Consider the following 21,448-nt stretch of genomic DNA (forward strand, 5'->3'; position numbering starts at 1 on the left):
GTTTGGGTTCGCTTGTCTCGTCTTCCCTTGGAATTTTGGCATGAAGACATCCTTCAACAAATTGCTACTTTGTTGGGGAAGCCAACTGCGATCGCACATCAAACCCTCGATAAAAAGGTTATTTCTTTTGCTAGAATCTGTGTTGAAATTAATTTGAATAACCCATTACCAGATTCTTTGGAAATTTGTCTGGGGGATTCTTCTTGGGTGGAGCAGTTAGATTATGAATCCCTCCCTTTCTGTTGCCGGATTTGTCATGACTATGGTCATTTACTGCGGCAGTGCCCCCGTAACTCGAGTTTCAAAGGAGTGGATTGGTCTACAGCTGGAAATGCTGGTGGTTTGGCAGATACTACAGGGAAAGGACAATCTCAAATGGTTAATACTACCAAGGGGATGAATCCACAAGATGCTACAGGTAAGGGTAAGGCTCCAATGCAGGATAAGGATGGATTTACCCCTGTTTGTCCTCGAGCTAAGGGACGTGGTCAAAAGAGGCCTTTGAAAGAAAGATTTTCTGATTCAAGTTTTAACCGTTTTGAGGTGCTGGATAGTATGGTTCTAGAGGAGGGTATTCCTCCTCCTATCTCTTCTGATCTAGCTTGCCCAGATGAGAGATCTGTTCCTAATGATGCTTGTGGGGCATCTCAAGTTGTAGTATATCAGAATTGTGAGGTTCCTGTAGCTCCTGTGACAGTGGCTTTGGTGACTCCTACAGTGTTGGAAGATGATGATGTTGTTTTGGCTGACTTGGTTAAGGATGTGCTACCATCAGGTAAGGGCAAGGGATCTCCTCTCCCCTTGGGGTTGCTGCCTCGACCCTTTAAGCGGGCTTCTTCTTCTCCCCCTCTAAGGAGTGGGCGCAAAATAGACCAAGAGAAGATTAAACTCACAGGAGATATATTGATTGAGTCTGGTTCAGCGAAACCTTTGGATTCTCATTTTCCCAAATCTACCCAATGATGATTATTCTCTCATGGAATTTAAGGGGGTTGAATAGCATCCCTAGACAAAAGGCTATTCATAACTTGGTGGTTGATCATAGTCCTGATGTTTTTTGTATCCAAGAGACTAAGCTCTCTGTGGAGTCTATGGTCCAACATGCCTCTAGTATTTGGTCTTGTGGCCAATGCCAGTGTGTTGGGGCAACAGGCAGTGCTGGTGGTTTAGCTATATTTTGGGATCCTCAAAAAATTTCTCCTCTTGGTTGGATGTCTTCTCGCTCAGCTCTCTCTATGGTAGCTTCTGCTCTAGACTCAGGAGAGGTAATCATGGTTACTAATGTGTATGCACTTGTTGATCTTGTGGGAAAGGAGGAACTTTGGGAACATATTCAATATGTTAGAAATTGTCATCCTTATCATCCTTGGGTGTTAGCAGGGGACTTCAATTCAGTTTTGAGTCTGGAAGAGAAGCATGGTGGTTTGGCTAGATTGGGGCCTTCTTCTGCTCTTCTTCGGCATCACATATCTCTTTTGCATCTCTCTAATGTTAAGCCTTCTAATGGCCTCTATACCTGGAATAATTGCAGGACTGGTGTTGCTGCTATCTCAGAACACCTGGATAGATTTCTTATTTCTTGCTTCTGGCTTAGTGGCACCCTTACTATCTCTTCAGAAATCCTTGATTGGAGGGGTTCAGATCATTGGCCAATCAAATTTTCTGCTATAGGGGCTTATGTTCCGAAGCATCCTCCTTTTAAGTTCCAGTTGATGTGGCTTCGTGACTCCTCTCTTCATGATTTTGTTTTTTGTTGGTGGAAAGATGGTACCCCTGCATATGGTACTGCAATGTTCTCATTTTCTAAAAGGATTCAATATGTTAAAAGGCAGCTCAAGATATGGAATAGGGAATGCTTTGGGAATCTTCACTTTATGAAGAGGCTTGCTCAAGAAAATCTTGATGTCATCACAAGGGAGATTAGAGATCGAGGTCTCTTGGAGGATCTTGGCCAGGTTGAATCCCTTGCTTCTAGAGCTCTAGAAGAATGGGAACTTCGAGAGGAAATTTTTTGGAAGCAAAAGGCTCGAGTTGATTGGCTCCAAGAAGGTGATCGAAACACTGCCTTTTTCCATAAAACAGTGCAATCTCGTCGGAATCAGAGCACTATCTCTTCTTTGGTTAATTCTCAAGGTATCCAACTGAATTCCTTGCCAGCTTTGTTCTAGGGGGCTATTTTGTACTTCTCTACCCTCTTCTCTGAGGACTCTCCTCTTGCTGATAATGAAGAAAATATTATTTTGTCCTGTATTCCTTCCCTTATCATTAAGGAAATGAATGATTATCTCATGCGTCCTATCTCTTTGGAAGAGCTGGAGGCGGTGGTCTTTGGCATGCCTAAGGGGAAGGCTCCTGGTCTTGATGGTTTTCCAGTTGAATTCTTTCAGGAATTTTGGTTTGTTGGAGGTGGTTAAAGAATCCTATGCTAGCAAGCAGATGCTTCGAGCTTTGAACTCTACATTCTTGACTCTTATTCCTAAGAGAGAGGGTGCTAATCAATTGGAGTTTTTTAGACCAATTGCCTTATGTAATGTGGTCTACAAAGTTATTACTAAGCTGATTGCTGAGAGACTGAAAAGGTGGCTTCCCATTATTATCTCAGAAAAACAAGGTGGTTTTGTTGCTGGAAGACAAATTTTGGATGGGGTGGTTATTTTTACTGAGGCTATTCACTCTATGGCTACTTCAAGGGAGAGAGCCATGTTTGTTAAGATGGATATGGCTAAGGCCTACGATAGAGTTAAATGGAGCTTCCTAAGGAGTATTCTTCTTTCTTTTGGATTTAGCTTTGACTGGGTGAGTTGGATTATGAGTTGCGTTACTTCTGCCTCTTTTTCTATTCTTATTAATGGTCAACCTTCACAACTATTTGGTGCTTCTAGAGGCCTCCACCAGGGTGACCCTCTCTCCCCATATCTATTCATCATCATGGCTGAAGGCTTGGGCAGATTCATTAAGCATCAGGTGTCCCAGAATTCTATTCAAGGCTGGCGGTGGGGTAATGGCTTACCTTCTCTTTCCCATCTTCAATTTGTTGATGATTCTGCTCTTGCCGGTCTTGCTAGGATCAAGGAAGCTGAAGCCTTTCAACATGCTTTGGATGTTTATTTGGTAGCTTTAGGCCAGAAAGTTAATGAGCACAAATCTTTCATTTACTTTTTTAACACTCCTGATTCTATTCAGCACAGGATTGTTGGTATCCTACGGTTTCAGATAGGTTCACTTCCTTTGACTTATCTTGGCATTCCTATTATTGTTTCCAGGCAGCCACGTCTATACTGGCAAAATTTGATTACCAAGCTTCAGGATAAGGTAAATCATTGGACTCATAGATGGCTTTCTACTGCTGCCCGGGTTACTCATCTTCAAGCTGTTATCCAAGCTCTTCCTACTTATAGAAGCATGGTTCATGATGCACCTATTTACTTTCTCAAGGAGTTTGATGCTCTTTCTCGATAATTCCTTTGGAGTGGTAATTTGCATAGTACTAAATGGAGCTTGGTTAATTGGGCAACTGTTTGTAGGCCTAAAAAGGAGGGTGGTCTTGGTCTTCGTTCTGCTCTATTGAGTAGACAAGCTTTGGCTGCTAAACTTTATTGGCGATGGTGCTCTGGACAGCATCAACTTTGGGCTCGTATTATCACTCATAAATATTTTCATGGTGCTAATCCTTGCTCTGTTTCTGCACTTCCTCTTGAAGGTCGTGGCTCAATGGTTTGGCATACTTTGAAGACAGGTGCGATGTTGGTGAAGAGGGGTCTGTTCTGGATATGTAAAGGAGGTTCTCAGGCTTTGTTTTGGTCTGATGCTTGGGATGGATTCCCTTCCATTTTATCCATATACCCTCATCTTCAGCCTCTTTGTGACTCTTTTCTGGCCGCTGGATGAGATAAAGTGGCTCATTACAAGACTCCTTATCAATTGGGACCTGTTGTTGGTTATAGATGGAAGCATTCCTCTGATTGGCCTCCTGGATGTACATACATGGATCGTCAGGAGCTTTCTCAAATTCTGGCCTCTAGAGAGTGTTCCTCTTTGCTTGGTCTAGATGTATTGGCTTGGGGCAGTACCTTGTCTGGTAAATATCATGTCTCTGCTGGGTATCAGGAGATAACTAGACAATTATTTGGGGATGCTGAGGTCCCTTGGTGGAAGCAATTCTGGAATAAATTTTCTTGGTCCAAGTGCAATTTTTTCATGTGGCTAGTGGCTCACAACCATTGTCTTACCTGGGATAATCTTTGTAAACATGGATTTCAGGGCCCCTCTTATTGTGTTTTGTGTGGTAATGGAGAGGATTTTGTCTCCCATCTGTTCTTCCATTGCTCCTATTCTACTCAGATATGGCACCTTTGGTGGAGCGCTTGGGGTTGCTCTTGTCAGCATGCTTCCTCTTTGCCTGAGTTCTGGGCTCGCTTTGGTAGTCCTCCCTCCAAGTCTTCTTCTCTCCATGCTGCTTGGATTGCTGGCCCATCTTTCATGCTTTGGCATATCTGGTTGGAGAGGAATCGTCGCATATTCCAAGATGTTCGGCTTGGTGTTTTGCATCTTTGGTGGAAAATATCACATTCTCTCCAGGAAACTATTCTTGTGAAGTGTGAGCTTGATGGGGGTATGGATCCGGTTGATCTTGCTATCTGTAATCGCCTCAATTTTCATCTACAGGATGGGGTTGCAGCTCATAGGTTTCCTTCTATGTCCAGGCAGCTTCACCATCAGAGGAAGGGTCAGGTTAACCGGGATGGGCACTGGACTCCTCCTCCCTGTGGAGTTCTGAAAATTAACACTAATGGTTCTTCTCGTGGGAATCCTGGTCCGACTGGTATTGGCGGAGTGGCTCGTTGTAGTTCTGGGAATGTTAATTTTTTCTTCTCAATTCATAAGGGTGATTATACTAACAATCTCATGGAAGCTCAGGCTATTTTATATGCTGTGGAATAGTGTTGCTTGTGGGGATGGAGTAAGATTATTTGTGAGTCTGATTCCCAGGTGGTGGTGAACATGCTTTCTTCGCAAGAGCTTGAGGATGTTAGTTGGCAACTGACCACTGTTGTTAAGCAGATTCTTTTCTTCTCTTCCTCTTTTCAGTTCATTAGGTTCAAGTATATTCCGCGAGAATGGAATAGACCTGCTGATTGTTTAGCCAAATGGGCTTCTAGTCATGATCCGGGTTGGAATATTAGGGATAGGGGGCAACTGTCCTTTGAGATGGTGCAAGAATTTGATGATCTTGTTGCTCAGGATCGAGCTCCTTGTTGAGCTCTCCTTGTTGTATTCCTTTCTGTCTTAATAAATTTTTACCCCTCTTTTTGCATAAGGTCTAACAATATCATATAATTCATTTATCAATAATTTGAAACATCATAAGCATATGTCTAATAATGTCATACATGAAATATATGTAAAAAATGACATACATAGAAAAAATTATACAAAACATATGCCCAATAATGCCATATAGGTGTAAAATGTACATCATTAGATATATACTCTTTCCAACTAGGGGAACAAAATAAATCCCTAATTGTCTTTAATTGCCAACAAGTGGGAGATGACCAGTGTATATAACGAGGTCTTCCTAACATGCTCACTAGTCCATTAGTCTAGAATCTTCTGTAACTCGACATGTTACAATCAAAATTATATATGAATAAATAACTATTTTATATAAAAAATATATATATATATTTACACAGAAAACTTAATATTTTCTTACAGCTAGCTGATAATTCCTTTGTATATACACCTCAGGGATACACTGATGGTTAGGAATAATAAGACCCTACAAAAACTATCAAAGTTACCACTCAATTTTGCCTATGAATTTTATATTGAATTTTAGTACTAATGAAATTTTAATGTAAACTCTTTCATACCTTAGTCATTGGCTTAGAACTAGTGAGTGCAATAAGGACTCGTTGATCAATACAATGATGAAGATGTAAAGGTATCTCTGATGTCAATAGCTTAAAATGATAATACATGAGACTCAAATGCAGTTATGAAGAATACACATTTTCTTTTGTCGCCATATCAAATAAAATATTTTGGTACCTCTGTGAATGTAGTATGACATCCTTCATTTTATAGTGTTGATCCCAAAGCTACAACACTTATTATTTATTACACATGTATGTAAATCTGTTAAGCATCAAATTCAACACCTTTGTCTGCAAAATAATGTACTATATGTTAGAGTAATAAATTAATTTCCTTAGTAATTAAATTATATTGATATAATTACTAAGTTACTTATTATATTGATATAGTTTACTTAATTCCTTTTGATTTACAACTAATTGAAATGATTTCCCCAATTTTCCATCTAGTCACTAGAAAATTGGATTTGTTATCTCTTTCTCTTAAAGAACCGGATCTACTAGTTCCTTTGGTCTACAAACCTTCCATTGAGATTGGGGTTTTGAAAGGTTCAAGGGTTGAGGAACTTTTTATAGAATATCTTGAAGAAGGAGAGGTCATGTATAATGGTTTTGAGGAAGGCTAGAGTTCCATCCAGATGGTGTTGCAAAATGGCCAAACGAAGAAAGAGGTAGAAGAATAAATAGAATAAATGCATGAGAAGGAGGGTCATGGGGGAAATGGATTCAAACCTACAACCAAGCTTTTATACCATTAGACAAATTACAAATTATAAGACTATGCCTTTCATGATAGTTGGATTTTCATATTGGCAAATGAAGAATGACTTTTGGAACAAACATAATAAATACTTCCAAATAAAAATGAAGCCAATTTATTGTATTATAAGCTCGAATGGTAAAGACCAAGCCCAAACATTTATTAAGGTGTAGCATTTATAATTGTCAAGTTCATGTGAAGAAGTCATCGTTCATATTCTCATTGTTGTGTAATTTGATGATAAGAAGAATACAATGATATAGAGGTTGATAGTGACTTAAAACTTTACAAAATGCAATCAATGAGAATTTTACATTGAGGGGGGAGTAATAATCAATGTTTCATTCTCATTGTTTGACAAACTCTTATATAAAGAGGGAGTAGACAGATGATATGGTTTAGTCTTCTTCCGAGAATCGTAGTCATATTGGTTCAGAAGGATTCATGATACAACTACTATACTTAGCGTGACCAATTGATGCTAAAAACCTTAGTATTGATGCTACAAACCTTAGTATTGACATAATTTAACCTCTGCGATTCCAAGCATAAGATGATTATCATACAATGGTACTTGAACAAAGAACACTAATAAATATTGAGGATGTGAATTGATAATACCATTTCGCAGATGATTTTGGCATCTCACCCTTTATCACTGGTGACCTACAAATGAAGAATTAGCACAGTAACAAATCTAAGATAAGATTAAAAAAATGGGTCCTATTAAAGAATCTAATATAAATTCAAATAATGTATCTATATTCTAAACAAATCAAAACTAAATCTCATCACTTACACATCATAACAATACGGTCCACCTTAGTCATGTGATAGTCTTGGGGAAGAGGTTGTAACATTGGATTTGGATCCAATTGATCACTTTTTCTCTCTCTCCCAATTCAATCTAATGAGCCAACTGGATCTGCTCGACATTTTAATGTCTCAAGTATTGCCTCATGGTCTGACTCACGAACTTTCCAAAGAGTCTTATTATGTGGTTTTCCACCATATTTTATCAAGTGGACATTTGATGCGACAACAAGGTTTGAATAATGACAAATCTTTCTCTCTGTTTGCCAATCCTTGAATAACCACAAGTTAGGATTCTTCATAGGATATTGTCTAAGCCATGTGCCTGTTACAACCACCGCACCGACATGGTACTCTAAACCTTCACCATCTATAACCGAGTGATCCAATTTTTGTTTGGCTTCAACACAACAACACAAATAATAATTTATCCCTTCTTCATTGTCTTTAGGTGCAATAATAGCAAAAACATGGCCTACAGTGACAAATGTACAAAATGCGGTCATTAATTCAGAAAATACTTGGGTAAAAGTTATAAAGTTACATATTGAAATTACAAAGATATATATATATATATATATATTACCAGGTTGCACTAAATCTGACAAGCGGTCAAAGTCAATAGATGAATCCATCTCTACCATTTCCAGTGCTTGTGGGGGATGATAGGTGTCAATTGGGTCCAAAACCCGTATATCCCATTTGTCCACCCATTCAGTTGACTCGCAGTCATCCCAATTTTCCTCTGCACATGATGGACAATAGCATGCCATTTTTCGTGTGTGGATACTCCATGAACTTGCATCAGAGCTTCTAAAAGAGTGTAACTCACCAGATCTTGTTAGTGTGCAACGATCTTGATATGGTGCAATGTTAGTATTATCTATCAACCAAAAAAATCTATGAACTGTAGACTCACCTTCCTTACCTGGACCCGTTGTAGCGTTACACCATTGGACGATGGATTTTGCATCTATCAATATTGTTCCATCTTTGTACTTTAGTTCGTCACGAGCCAAGGCTCTTTTAATGCATGTGCCTGCACCATCGTGCTCTCCCTTACCATGACCAGCCTCTGTGAAATTCCACATATATTGAATTCTACACAACCTGTGCATCCTACTCAACCAATAGAACATTCATGCATTCTTGGATTGAGATGCACAATTGTCTGACCAAATAATGTGTTGACGATATGATATGCCCTTGTTAGCCAAATCTCCATAAAATAGTTGAAAACAACCATGTACAAACTTCGTAGAATGTGATCGATCATCGCTGATGTAAAAATGGTACTCTCTCAAAATCTTCCTGTCATCCTCTATACTTGTAGGTGAATGCATGAATGTTATGTGAACAAATATAGAAACTTGTTGAGATGTATAATACTTTGCTTGCACCTCATTTTGTGGTTGTAGTGTGTAGTTCTCTGCAAAATTTACAACCGAAACAATGGTATCCAATGGAAACGTATCCTTGCACAACTTGAATTGCAAATCCAACCATCGAGCTCTATGGGTATGCCTTGCATACTCGTACATAATCTTTTCACGAAAATTTTTCATGAACTCATACACTGGAATCTTTTCAATAACTAGATCACATCTTTTACCATGTTTCCCATCTTTTAGAGCATATGTCACTATCTTGAATTTTTCGTAATCTACTATTTCATTTCCAATTTCATGTGTACTATCCATATGTTGACAAGTTGATAAAAGTTGCAAAGAACCACAAAATAAGAACGTACCATCCAAGCATGATGTCTTGTAAAATTGTTGGTCATCCCCTATTTCACATAAAATGTTGGATATGAATTCCCTTGAATATCTTGGTGGCCCTTTTATGTCACAATCCTGCAAAACAAACTGAGAATGCAAAACTACGCATATGTGCCTAAAAACATCAAAATGGTTAGAAAACTCAATATGTATCCTACAACAACAAGTTGTGCATGTGTGATTTATTTTCACATAAAAAGGTTTACCCATCTCAAAAAATCTTTGACTTATTCGAATTTGAGGATACATACTAATAAATTTTGCAAAAAATTGTTTTTGAGTTGAGTCCAAAAAATGTTTCGCATGTGGCTCACGATTTCGGCTACCAATCCTCCTTCTTACAACATCTCTTTGATTAGGAGAAACACGTGTGTTATTTTTCAAAAAATCTTCAATCAATGATTTCAAGGCTTCACTAATTTCTTTATCCTTTCATGGTAGTTTATCGCTAAATGTCCATAACTCATTTTTTGTTGGATCTTCTAATCTCTCACGCCTTAGCATGGCTCTCCTTAAGGTACCTCTACCAATTTTTAATGTTTTGCTTTTCTTTATCATGAGTCAAGCTTTCTTCATTTGGCTACTTACTATTGTCGATGTGAGTATTTGTCTTGTGATATTACTATCTTTGGTGCGTGATTTAGAACCCACTTTGTCATAAGCACTCATTAGATTCTTTACAATATTTCTTTCATTTGAATCATCCATCGTTCTTAGCCCAAGAATCTTCATGATAGGCCTAAATTTCAAATTCCTCATCATTTCAAAAAATAATTGGCATTGACTTGTAATATTTAATTCTTCAAAAAATAATCTCCACATATGATTAACTTTTCTTTGACAAGTACACTTGCTAATCTTGTCAGACATTGATTTCAAAATGTTAGTATCAATATCAATCAAATATTTTGGTTTTCTAAAACGAATTCTAGAAGGTGCTCTAATCTCTTCAATTCTCTCAACATTTTGAACATCAATATAAGGTTGAGTGTATTGCGTACCTTGAACTAAAGATGATGTGCCTTGGCAATAAGATGTAAAAGATGGAATATCACCTACTTGATGTGTTGATGTTGTGCTTTCAACATGACATGATGGAGTGTGTATATCGTCGGATCTATAAATTAGTGTCTCTTCAACATGAGAGGATGATATGACTTCAACATTGGAAGATGGTGTAGTGGATGATATGACTCCAACATTCAAAGATGGTGTAGCGGACGATATGACTCCAACATTGGAGCATGGTGTAGCTTCACAATTCAATTGTCTTCTTGAGCGTAACAATCTCATTCGTTCTCTTTGTCTTTTTAATTCTTCCTCCTTGTTTCTTTGTACTGGTGGTTCTTGATCCTCTTCAAAAGTTAATTCTTCATCATTGCTTTGCAATTTTCTTTGTTCACGTAGTAATTTCATTTTATCTCTTTTAATTGTCAAATCTCTCTCCCTATCTGGATTTGTTTGAATCTTTGGTTTCTTCCTTGGCATGATGATGATTTCTACATGTCAAATTATTCAAACATCTAAATTACTTAAAATGTGTAAATTACAAATTATTCAATTACATATAAAAATTATAATTATTTGAATGAATACACAATATATATCAAATGACTTGTCAAATTTCTAACCATTTCGAAATAACATTTCATTCAAACATACAATTTTTAATGAATTCACTATATATTACATAACATATCAAATTATAATCAAATTTGTATCTATATATCGACAAACAATATTTAAAATGGATTGCACTAACCTTTTCTATTAAAAGAATATTAAAAAATTCTTCAAATCACGTATCCAATGATTGAATTTGGTGTTTGCTAGCTTCCAAAAGTGTTGAAATAGTGTTTGCTAGATGTTGAAACCCGTGTTTTCTGTCGGAATAACAGAGAGAATAATAGACCAAAAGTTAAAAATGGATGAAACGGGCCTCAAGGTTGGTTTTTGACCATTTTTTGGTGATTTGAGATAGTGCGTATGCACTATAGCGCGTACGCACTACAAAGCCCGTACGCACTATAGTGCGTACGCACTATCTCAAAACACATCACTCCCCATCCTCCCTACTCTCTATCCTCCCTACTCTCTCTCCCATCCCCTCCCTCTCTCTCTTACTACTCTCTCCCATCCTTTACTCTCTCTCACCCTCCCTCTCCCACCACCTACTCTCTCTACCTCTCTCACCCCCTCTCCTCTCCTATCTCCGACTCTTTAGATCTCTCACACACACTCTTATCCCCCCCTATTTCTCTCCCTCTCCCTCTCCTACCACATAATTTCTCTCCCCCATCCCCTACTCTCTCTCTTCTTTCCCATCCCCTACTTTGTCTCTCTTACATACATTCCCATTCCCCCTCTCTCTCCCTCTCCCGCCGCCTACTTTCTCTCCCCCATCGTCATACTCTCTCTACCACCCCCTACTCTCTCTCACCCTCACACTACTACTACCTACTATCTCTCTCTTTCAAGTTCTCTCTCTCCCTCTCTACTCTCTCTCCCCCATCTTGTACAAGCTCTCTCTTCCTCTCCCACTCTCTCTCCCATCGCCTACTTTCTCTCCCCCATCCCTTGCTCTCTCTCTCTCTTGTCTCCCATCCCCTACTCTCTCACACTCTCACATTCTCCCCCATCCCCTACTCTCTCTCTTCTCTCCCATCCCCTACTCTCTCACACTCTCACTCTCTCCCATCCCCTACTCTCTCACACTCTCACTCTCTTCCATCCCCTACTCTATCTCTCTTTCCCTCTCCCATTGCCTACTTTCTCTCCCCCATCGTCATACTCTCTCTCTCTGCCACCCCTACTCTCACACTCTCACACTCTGTCCCATCCCCTCCTCTGTCTCTCTTACACACACACTCCCATCCCCCCTCTCTCTTTTCCTCTCCCACCGCCTACTTTCTCTCCCCCGTCGTCGTACTCTCTCTCTGCCACCCCCTACTTTCTCAAAACACATCACTCCCCATCCTCCCTACTCTCTATCCTCCCTACTCTCTCTCCCATCCCCTCCCTCTCTCTTCCTACTCTGTCCCATCCCCCCTATATCTCTCCCTCTACTACCATATAATTTCTCTCCCCCATGCCCTACTCTCTCTCTTCTCTTCCATTCCCTAATTTGTCACTCTTACACACATTCCCATTCCCCCTCTCTCTCCCTCTCCCACTACCTACTTTCTCCCTCCCATCGTCGTACTCTCTCTACCACCCCCTACTCTCTCTCACACTCACACTACTACTACCTACTATCTCTCTCTCTCAAGTTCTCTCTCTCCCTCTCTACTCTCTCTCTCTCTCTCCCATCTTGTACAAGCTCTCTCTACCTCTCCCACTCTCTCTCCCACCACCTACTTTCTCTCCCCCATCCCTTGCTCTCTTTCTCATCTCCCATGCTCTACTCTCTCACACTCTCCCCCATCCCCTACTCTCTCTCTCTCCTCTCCCATCCCCTACTCTATCTCTCTTACACATACACCCCCATCCCCCCTCTCTCTGTCCCTCTCCCACCGCCTACTTTCTCTCCCCCACCGTCGTACTCTCTCTCTCTCATCCACCCCCTACTCTCACACTCTCACACTCTCTCTCATCCCATGCTCTATCTCTCTTACACACACACACACTCCCATCCCCCCTCTCTCTTTTCCTCTCCCATCACCTACTTTCTCTCCCCCATCATCGTACTCTCTCTTTGCCACCCCCTACTTTCACACTTTCACACTCTCTCCCATCCCCTACTCTCTCACTTTCATAGATACACACACTCTTATCCCCCCACTCTTCTTCTTCTCTCCCATCCCCTACTCTCTACATCTGTCACACACACTCCCATCCCCCCTATTTCTCTCCCTCTCCCTCTCCCTCTCCCACTCCCTCTCCTACTGCCTACTGTCTATCTCTCTCAAGTTCTCTTTCTTCCTCTCTACTCTCTCTCTCTCTCTCTCTCTCCCTCCCTCCCATTCCTTACTCTCACTCTCTCTCCCATCCCCTACTACTTTCTCTCAAACTCTCACACTCTCTCCCATCCTTTACTCTATCTCTCTTATAAATAAATACACATTCCCATTCCCCCCCTCTCTCTCTCTCTCTCGCAGTCCTTGTCCCACTACCTACTCTCTCCCATCCCCTACTCTATCTCTCTTAAATGCTTCCATTCCACCTCTCTCTCCCTCTGACTCCCTCTCCCACTGCCTACTATCTCTCTCTCTCTCTCTCTCTCTCTCTCTCTCTCTCTCTCTCTCTCTCTCTCTCTCTCCCATCCTTCTACCATTGCCTACTCTCTCTATCTCTCTCTCCCCTCTCTCATTCTTGAATCTCTCTCTTTGACACACACACCCATCCCCCTTCTCTCCTCTTCCATCCCCTACTTTTTCTCTCACTTGCTCTCCCTCTCCCACTCCCTCTCCCACTGCCTACTCTCTCTCTCACTCTCACTCTTACTCTCTCCCTCTCCACTCTCTCTCTCTGCTACCCTCTGGTCTCTCTTAAATTTTCACACTCTCTCCTATCCCCTCCTCTCTCTCTCTCTCTCTCACACACACACACACACACACACACACACACACACACACACACACACACACACACACATTTCTATTCCCCCCTGTCTCCCCCTCTCCCACTCCCTCTCCCATCGCCTACTCTCTCTTCCATCCCCTACTCTCTCTTGAGCTACTTTGTCTTCCCCCCCTCCCATTCCATACTCTCTCTCTTTCATAGACATGCACTCCCATCCTCCTCTCTCTCAAGTTCTTCCTCTCGCACTCTGTCTCCCTTCACCTACTCTCTCTCTCCTCCATCCCCTACTCTTAATCTCTCTCTCCCAACCTGTACTCTCTCTCACACTACCTCTCTCTCCCATCCCCTACTTTAAATCTCTTTCCCCCACACTCTCTCTTTTCCACCCGTACTCTCTCTCACACTTCCTCTCTTTTCCACCCCTACTCTCTCTCTCTCTCTCTCATCCTATACTCTCTTTGCCACCCCTACTCTTTCTCACTTTCTCTCTCTCATCGTGTACTCTCTCCCCTCTCCTATCCCCTACTTTCTCTCTATCTCTTTCATGCACACACATAGCCATTCCCCTATCCCCCCCACCTAGTTCTCTTTTCCAACTTACATCTTAATAGTGCATGCACACTATAGTGCTTGCGCCCTATAGCGCGCATGCACTATTTAGAGCTGAGGTTTAAATAGCGCGTGCACGCTATAGGTTTCATGCGATATTTAAACCTTAATCAAACCCAAGCCTAAGGCTTGGTTTTTCCTTGGAGATCCAACCCAAAGGTTTGGGTTTGATGAACATGCCTGAGATGTGTTTTCTAGCAAACATACAAAAAATGATTTGTTTTTCTTCTGTGCTCCCCTTCAAGATTTCTCGTGGTTGGGTATCGATAAGATCAGGTTACATAGCATTATAGGTCTCTATGTTAGCTATCTAACCATATAATTTATTTTCAATTTGAACTATTTCAAGCCTTTCATGTATAATTTCTTTTGAATGTATGTTCATTTTTTGTCAAAAACCACCACGTACGAATTGGGCTATAGATTTTAGCTCGTTCATAAAATTTTGTAACAACTTAGTTTTTTAGAAACTAGACTCCATTCTACACACTTTGAAAAAAAAAAGTTTTGTTTTTAGATTAGTTTTCAATTATTTCTAGGGGGAGCACACAGATATTTCACATTTTTGGGATATGTCTAGTCAAAAAATTCGTTAAAAAAAAATAGACATTATAAAATTACTCAAAAAATCTGGGATAAATTACATAGTGTTAAGTAACTTTTGACCAAAGCGATTAAAAAATTTCAAAAAAAAAGTTAAAATTTTAGGGGGTCCACACTTTGTACTGTGCTATGCTTTTTTGGAATAAACAATACCACTTTTTGTGGCCCCCTTTTTTGAGGACCTAAAACTAAACCATTTTGAAAAAAAATTAGTAGTTTAGAAACTAGATTCAAAGGACTACGAATTTTTTTTTTGTCATATCTGAAATTTTTGAGCGTAACTATCTTCAAATTCTTTTTGAAGTTCAAAATTTGCAGATTTCAGGAAAAAGGTGTCCACTTATACCCCCCCCTTTTGGCACCACAACTTTATGCACTTACCCAACTATAAAATTCAACTTATTTATTATATATAGCAAAAAACTACATAAGTTAAAATTATAGAAAGATTAATCATGCAATATTTAAGAATATCAATTCAATTATACACTCAATAAACATTCTCCAATACATAAACATAAATATTTCCTCTCATTACATTGTAATCTTACACATGATTCATAGAATTTTAATAAATGTTATTGGTGCATACATACAATTTGGTGACAATATCTTATGATATAAAATACATAGGAATGATATATTATATTGTGAAAGTTATTAAATTTAATGAATTTTTTAGTATTAAATAGTAATCAAAAAAGTTTGTTGTCCATTACAAAAAAAAAACTTGAGGGCATACGATTAATGGAAATATAAATGAGTAATAAGAAACTACCTAGAGAGAAGACAAAAATAAACCACATACAAAGTGGTCATACAGAGTATATACAACTAATTAGCCATAAAAAGGATAATAAATAATTTTCTAAATCATTAAAATAGAAAAACTTAAAATAGCTAACACTATTTATCCAGAAGTAAATCATCGGTATCATCTATAGTATAAATGATATAATTAAAAATAAGGGAAAGTGTCACCTCACCAAGGTAACAAGAGGTAGAACCCTAGACATACAAAGATTAGAAATTTCTAGGTATTTTATAATGCATCTTGACTTGTACAAAACATAGATCCAATCATCTATAAAAGATGAAGAGATCCATATAATTCTTGTCATCTTCTATGTCCTTACCAAGCATCTTCTAGTAGAGTAGGTATAAAGAAGTAGTTGTATTCTGCATACCCCAAAGACTAACATGTAAATACAACCCATATTTCTTTCCATATCCACCAATCTAGTCCCAAACCTTCTCACCTTATCTTTAGAATTGGCCACCTCCTATGCCCTAATCATGCATCCTACACAATCCATAATAGGATTGATAAGAATGGTATTTTATTCACCAATCATTAGATCCCTCCTTAGGAAAATGAGATTCTCATTTACACTATTCAAGATATGCATGAAATTTTTAGTCATTGTTATCCTCCTCTATGTCACAATCCATTATTCGTTTTTCCTTTCCTACAATTCATAGCTAGTCTACTTGATCAAAAGGGTTTCTATTTTCCTTCTTGACATCCACCTTACCAAGCATGTCTTACAGTACAATATGCACAAAGAAGTAGTTGTATTTTGCATACCCCATTGACTAAACTTGGAAATACAACCCATCTTTCTTTCCATATCCACTAGTTTTCTCCCAAACCTTCCCATTGTAGCCTTCAAATTGGCCACTTATTATGCCATAATGCTACATCCTATACATTCCATAACAGTATTGATAAGATTGGTATCATATTCACCGATAATTAAATCCCTGGTCAGGTTAATGATATTCTCATTTACACTATCCAAGATATGCATGGAGTTGTTAGTCTTAAACCTTTTAGAGAAACCAAGTGTATTTGCTTCAACATCAATACCATTCCTATTTTTCATTTTATCATCATCTTCCTTATTTAACTCATTCCCTTAGTCATTACTAGGTAAAAGTACAAAGTTGTGTCACCTTTTAGGTTGACTTATCAGAATGACTAAATTTGAGTATTTCTATTTTAAAAATCAATTGTGTTCAAACACATGATCTTGATAAATTTAATCTAGCTAAGTTATATATGGTCTCACACTTTTCCAATTGGAAATGTTTATTAAATGCATGCTTTATGCTAGTTACCATCCAATTACTAAAGAAATAAAATTATTTGAGAAAATTGATGTTTCAATAACACTTATTATTTTTTATTGTATTTTTTTAATAACATATAAATACTTGAAAAATGTGGTGGGAGATGAAAACTATTGATTTTAATAAGTTAAAATTTGAATCATTATGAAAGAGAAAATATAGGTCTAAAGGCAATTTTTGTTTTTGATTGTTCTAGCTACATATGGTAACTATAACATAGTTTGAGATCAAAGAGAAATAAGTTTATTTCCATGTCATTTTGTGGTGGGAAATAGACCCCTAAATTCTAGTTTTTTCAACAACTAAAAAGTTATCTTTAAAAATAGGAAAATATATCATTTCTTATTCGAATTAATTATTAAAAATTATAATCCTAAACTTTACCATTTCTACACATTTCACTAGCTTATCTCATTTTCAAATTCTAAATAATAATACTAGTTTTATGTCATTGAAGGTGAATGGTTTTATTTTTGTTAGTCTTTTCCTTTATAAAAGGGTGACATAGGTTTGTGCTTTTACCCTACTATCCTCCTCTAAGTCACAACCAAAACTAATTGTTTTACTTTTCCTATATTTCATAGCTAGTCTGATAGATCAACAAGGGTCACTATTATCCTACTTGAAACCCACTTTTTCATCATAGGGAACCTCATAGACATGGAAGAGGAGGGCTTTTTTCTTTTTTTGAATGGTCATCTTAAACTCCTTATCTTTGAAATCACTAGAAATAATAATAGGAGTGTTAGAATTGAGCACTTTAGAATTGGAAGGTTGAGGGGCAATCTTAGAGGCTCCTGAATGATGATACATTTCTTCTTTACTAGTACCTAGTGTGATAATAATATTAGCAAGAGAGACTTTCAGAGAAAGGCTTCATAGACAACAATAGGTCAATGAGGAAAACATAGATAAATGAAAATTATGGAGACTAAAAATAAGACCCTAATGCAAAAGAAAAGTTTTCTTGTCCTAAGATCTAAGACTTTCTATTACATATTAATAATGGAAAATTGTATCTTTATTTATTTTTCATTAAAGTTTTTGTTGACTTAATATTGATTTCTTTTAATGGCAATTATAAAATTGAGGACAATAATGATTCTTTTGATCTCTTACTTGTATTTTGATCTATTTAAAAGTTATTAGAATTTATATTTTTATTCAATATTATTATATAATATTAAAAATTTATTATTAAAATTTTAATATATGTAAAAAATCAATATCATTGATCGTGAAAATTTTGTATATTTCATTCCATAACAATTATAGTTATTTTATTTATTTAAAAATAATAATAGTAATGTTTTATTTTAAAATTCATGATTTATAATATCTAATATAATTACTAAATTTTAAATGTCATTTTTTATAACGTTTTACTATCATTACTTTGTATTATTATAATTTTTTATTCTTAATATTAATATTTATCATAAATAGTTTTGCCTTGAATTTTCAAACAATAACTTAATCATTTGTAATTAGAGAATGTCATTATAATAAGGTGAATACATTATTTTATGTATTAAAAAATGTTTAAGTTGACTATTATTATTCCTTTTGCAGCTTATAGAATATTTGATATCATTTCCATATGTAAATGTGAATGCCATATATAGCTTTAAAGCAAGGAAAAAATAATTGTGAGAAGATTAACAATATGTTAGAAGATGTTGGAGCTTCTCAGAGTTGCTTACCCAATTTAATGCTTGAGAAATCAGAAGATTCAAGTGAAGGGGGTGGTGGAGAGAACAACATCAAGGATATGGACACATTAGTGGCATCTCTCATTGCTTCTATTACATTTACAACCATATTTTTAGTACTAGGGGGAGCTTCAAGTAATTGGAGAAACAAACAACAAGATGAAGTTGCTAATTTGGGATTGCATACACTATTCCAAATATTTCTATTCTTTGATAGTCTTGCCTTATTTTCTTCCCTCACAATGGTCATTGCTTGGTTATTTCGTGTGCAACTAAATGTCAGTTTTGATTCAAATCAATCATTGTTAGCTAATTTTTCAGTGTTGAGCTTGGGAACCTCTATAGTCTCTATAGGACTTGCATTTTCAACAATTCTTGTCACAATACCCAGTCATTATGAAGATATGAAGAATATAGATAAAAAGCATTTTAAGAAATACAAGCTACTATTGGGAGGTGAAATATTCATAGCATTCATTGTACCCACACTTGCACTTATACTTATATCCTTCTTGTGGGTAATCTAATACAATTTCAAAGCTACAATGGAAGAGAAAGTTCGACTTTTGAAGCAACTCAAGCAAGTCCTCTTATACATAATTCCACCATTTTCCATAGTATTTGGAGTTATTGTATATTATGGAATAACACATAATGTTTAGCATGCTTATGTGTTAAACGTATCCTTATTAAAGATGATTTGATATTATTAAATATATTTTCATAGTTTATTAATATATTCAAAGTGAATGGTCTTATTATTGTTTTATTAATTTTATCCATTATATTAAAGTAATTTTTTAGTTTCTTCTTTCCTAATTTTAGAAAGATATCATGGTTTATAGTTTTATAAATTAGGGATTATTTTTGTGATGTATTTTTTCTAAATTTTATGCATTAAATTTATTGTGTTGTATAGTATTATGTGAATAAGAGTCATGGATAATGTTTTAAAATAGCAATTTGTCATTTTTAATAATATTGTTTCTAGTATAACGTTTTATTTTGAAATAAATCTATTTTAAATTATTATATTGTATTTATTAGTACAATAGTTAATGTTAAGAGCATATATTTACTAAATTTATTTTAGTTTATTTTAGCTTATTTTTATCTAGAAACATTCTATAATAGTAACATGGGATGGCTTGTAATATCAATGTATTCAAAGTTTAATGTTATTCCTTCCAATAAATCATATTTTCCTCAAGGGATCTTATTTACTATAGCTATTTTCTATGGATTTAAAACCTCATATCCATGGTTTCTAATCTCTATATAAACACCTTTTGGGAATCTTGTGAGTTATAAAGTCAATCTATTGCCTTTAAAAACTTTTGCGCAATAAGTTACAATTTGAGAAAAGGTTCGAAGACAACAAACAGGTTTCTAATAACTAATTAACAAATATTGCTAAAATTTTAGCCTTGTGTTGCTTGATAAATCAAAGATGATATCCCACACTAATTAAAATGATTGGATTTATATTCGTAAATGCAACAACCAAACACAAAATTAAATTAGTATGCTCTAATTGAATTCATAATTATAAATGAAAGGCCAACAAAGTGTTAAGTAAAAGATTGAATTATTAAAAGTTTTGATTTTAGATTCACAAATATAAAATTGACTCAAGTCGAGATTGACCCATAAATCTCACTTAAGGTGAGAAAAATAGATTTGAAGATTACAAATACACTTTAATAGATCAAATTCTTCTCTACCCTTTTTCCTAACTCTAGATCATCCATCTAGGAAGGTGACCATGGTTGCTAAACATCCCTCTTTCATCTATGTCCTCTGACACCTAGCTTTTTTATAGGGTACATCCTAGGTGTTGTTGGAGTTATTCATTAGGCTAGAAGTGAATAGTAATATTATTTTATCTTATACTATAGACAATAACACTAATAATGTGATAGCAACCCAAGCTATTATTGTGGTTTTTGAGAAAGTTTGAGTTGAGTTGGAAGAAAGTTACTTATAAACTCAATTCCTTGGTCTTGGTTTCTTTTTTGAAGAAATAATTTTCTTAGGAGTTCTCTTGTTTCTTTTGTTCAATATGTCTTCTTCTCACTGCAAATTTTGAGGCTATATTATTTGTTCATATATTATTAAAGAATGTAATGTTATCTTCTTTAATGAACTTTAAAGAATAATCATATTTGACATGTTTCAAAGTCAAATAAATATTCACAACTTTTGTAACTTTTTCACAATGATTAGATGTTTAACCCTTCAATGAGTATGGTAGTCATTTAATTCATTTTGACTTTAGGAAAAAAAGAAAGATAAAAACTACCATTGGTTTTCTTGTTTTTTATTTAAGAATGACTCTTACCATATCAAAATTTTAATATTATAAAATGTAAACTTTTAAAAATTATCTATATTTTACCTTTTTTTCAAAAAAAAGTATAAGTATTAACTACCACGATGTCTACATAATGATTAACAACTCTAAAACATAAAAGAAAAAGATTATCAACATTTTAATAAAGAAAAGAGTGCATGAGGAAAATTTAGTTTTAGAATCATTTAAAGAAAGAAAATAAAGGAAATTTTCACCTTTCGCTCTCTCATCGTGATGATGAATAATGTAGCACTTGTGATTTGAAATGTTGATGGTAAAAAATT

The 21,448-nt window shown here is 36.4% G+C and overlaps 1 pseudogene; it reads left to right on the plus strand.

The window, feature by feature from the left end:
- Nucleotides 1-19,473, plus strand: part of LOC149558401 (uncharacterized) — a 43,845-nt pseudogene extending 24,372 nt beyond the window's left edge.
- Nucleotides 19,474-21,448: the final 1,975 nt, after the last annotated feature.

Source organism: Cupressus sempervirens, chromosome 5, assembly GCF_028749045.1.
Source record: "Cupressus sempervirens isolate cs-2001-9-10 chromosome 5, ASM2874904v1, whole genome shotgun sequence".
Taxonomy (NCBI): Eukaryota; Viridiplantae; Streptophyta; class Pinopsida; order Cupressales; family Cupressaceae; genus Cupressus; species Cupressus sempervirens.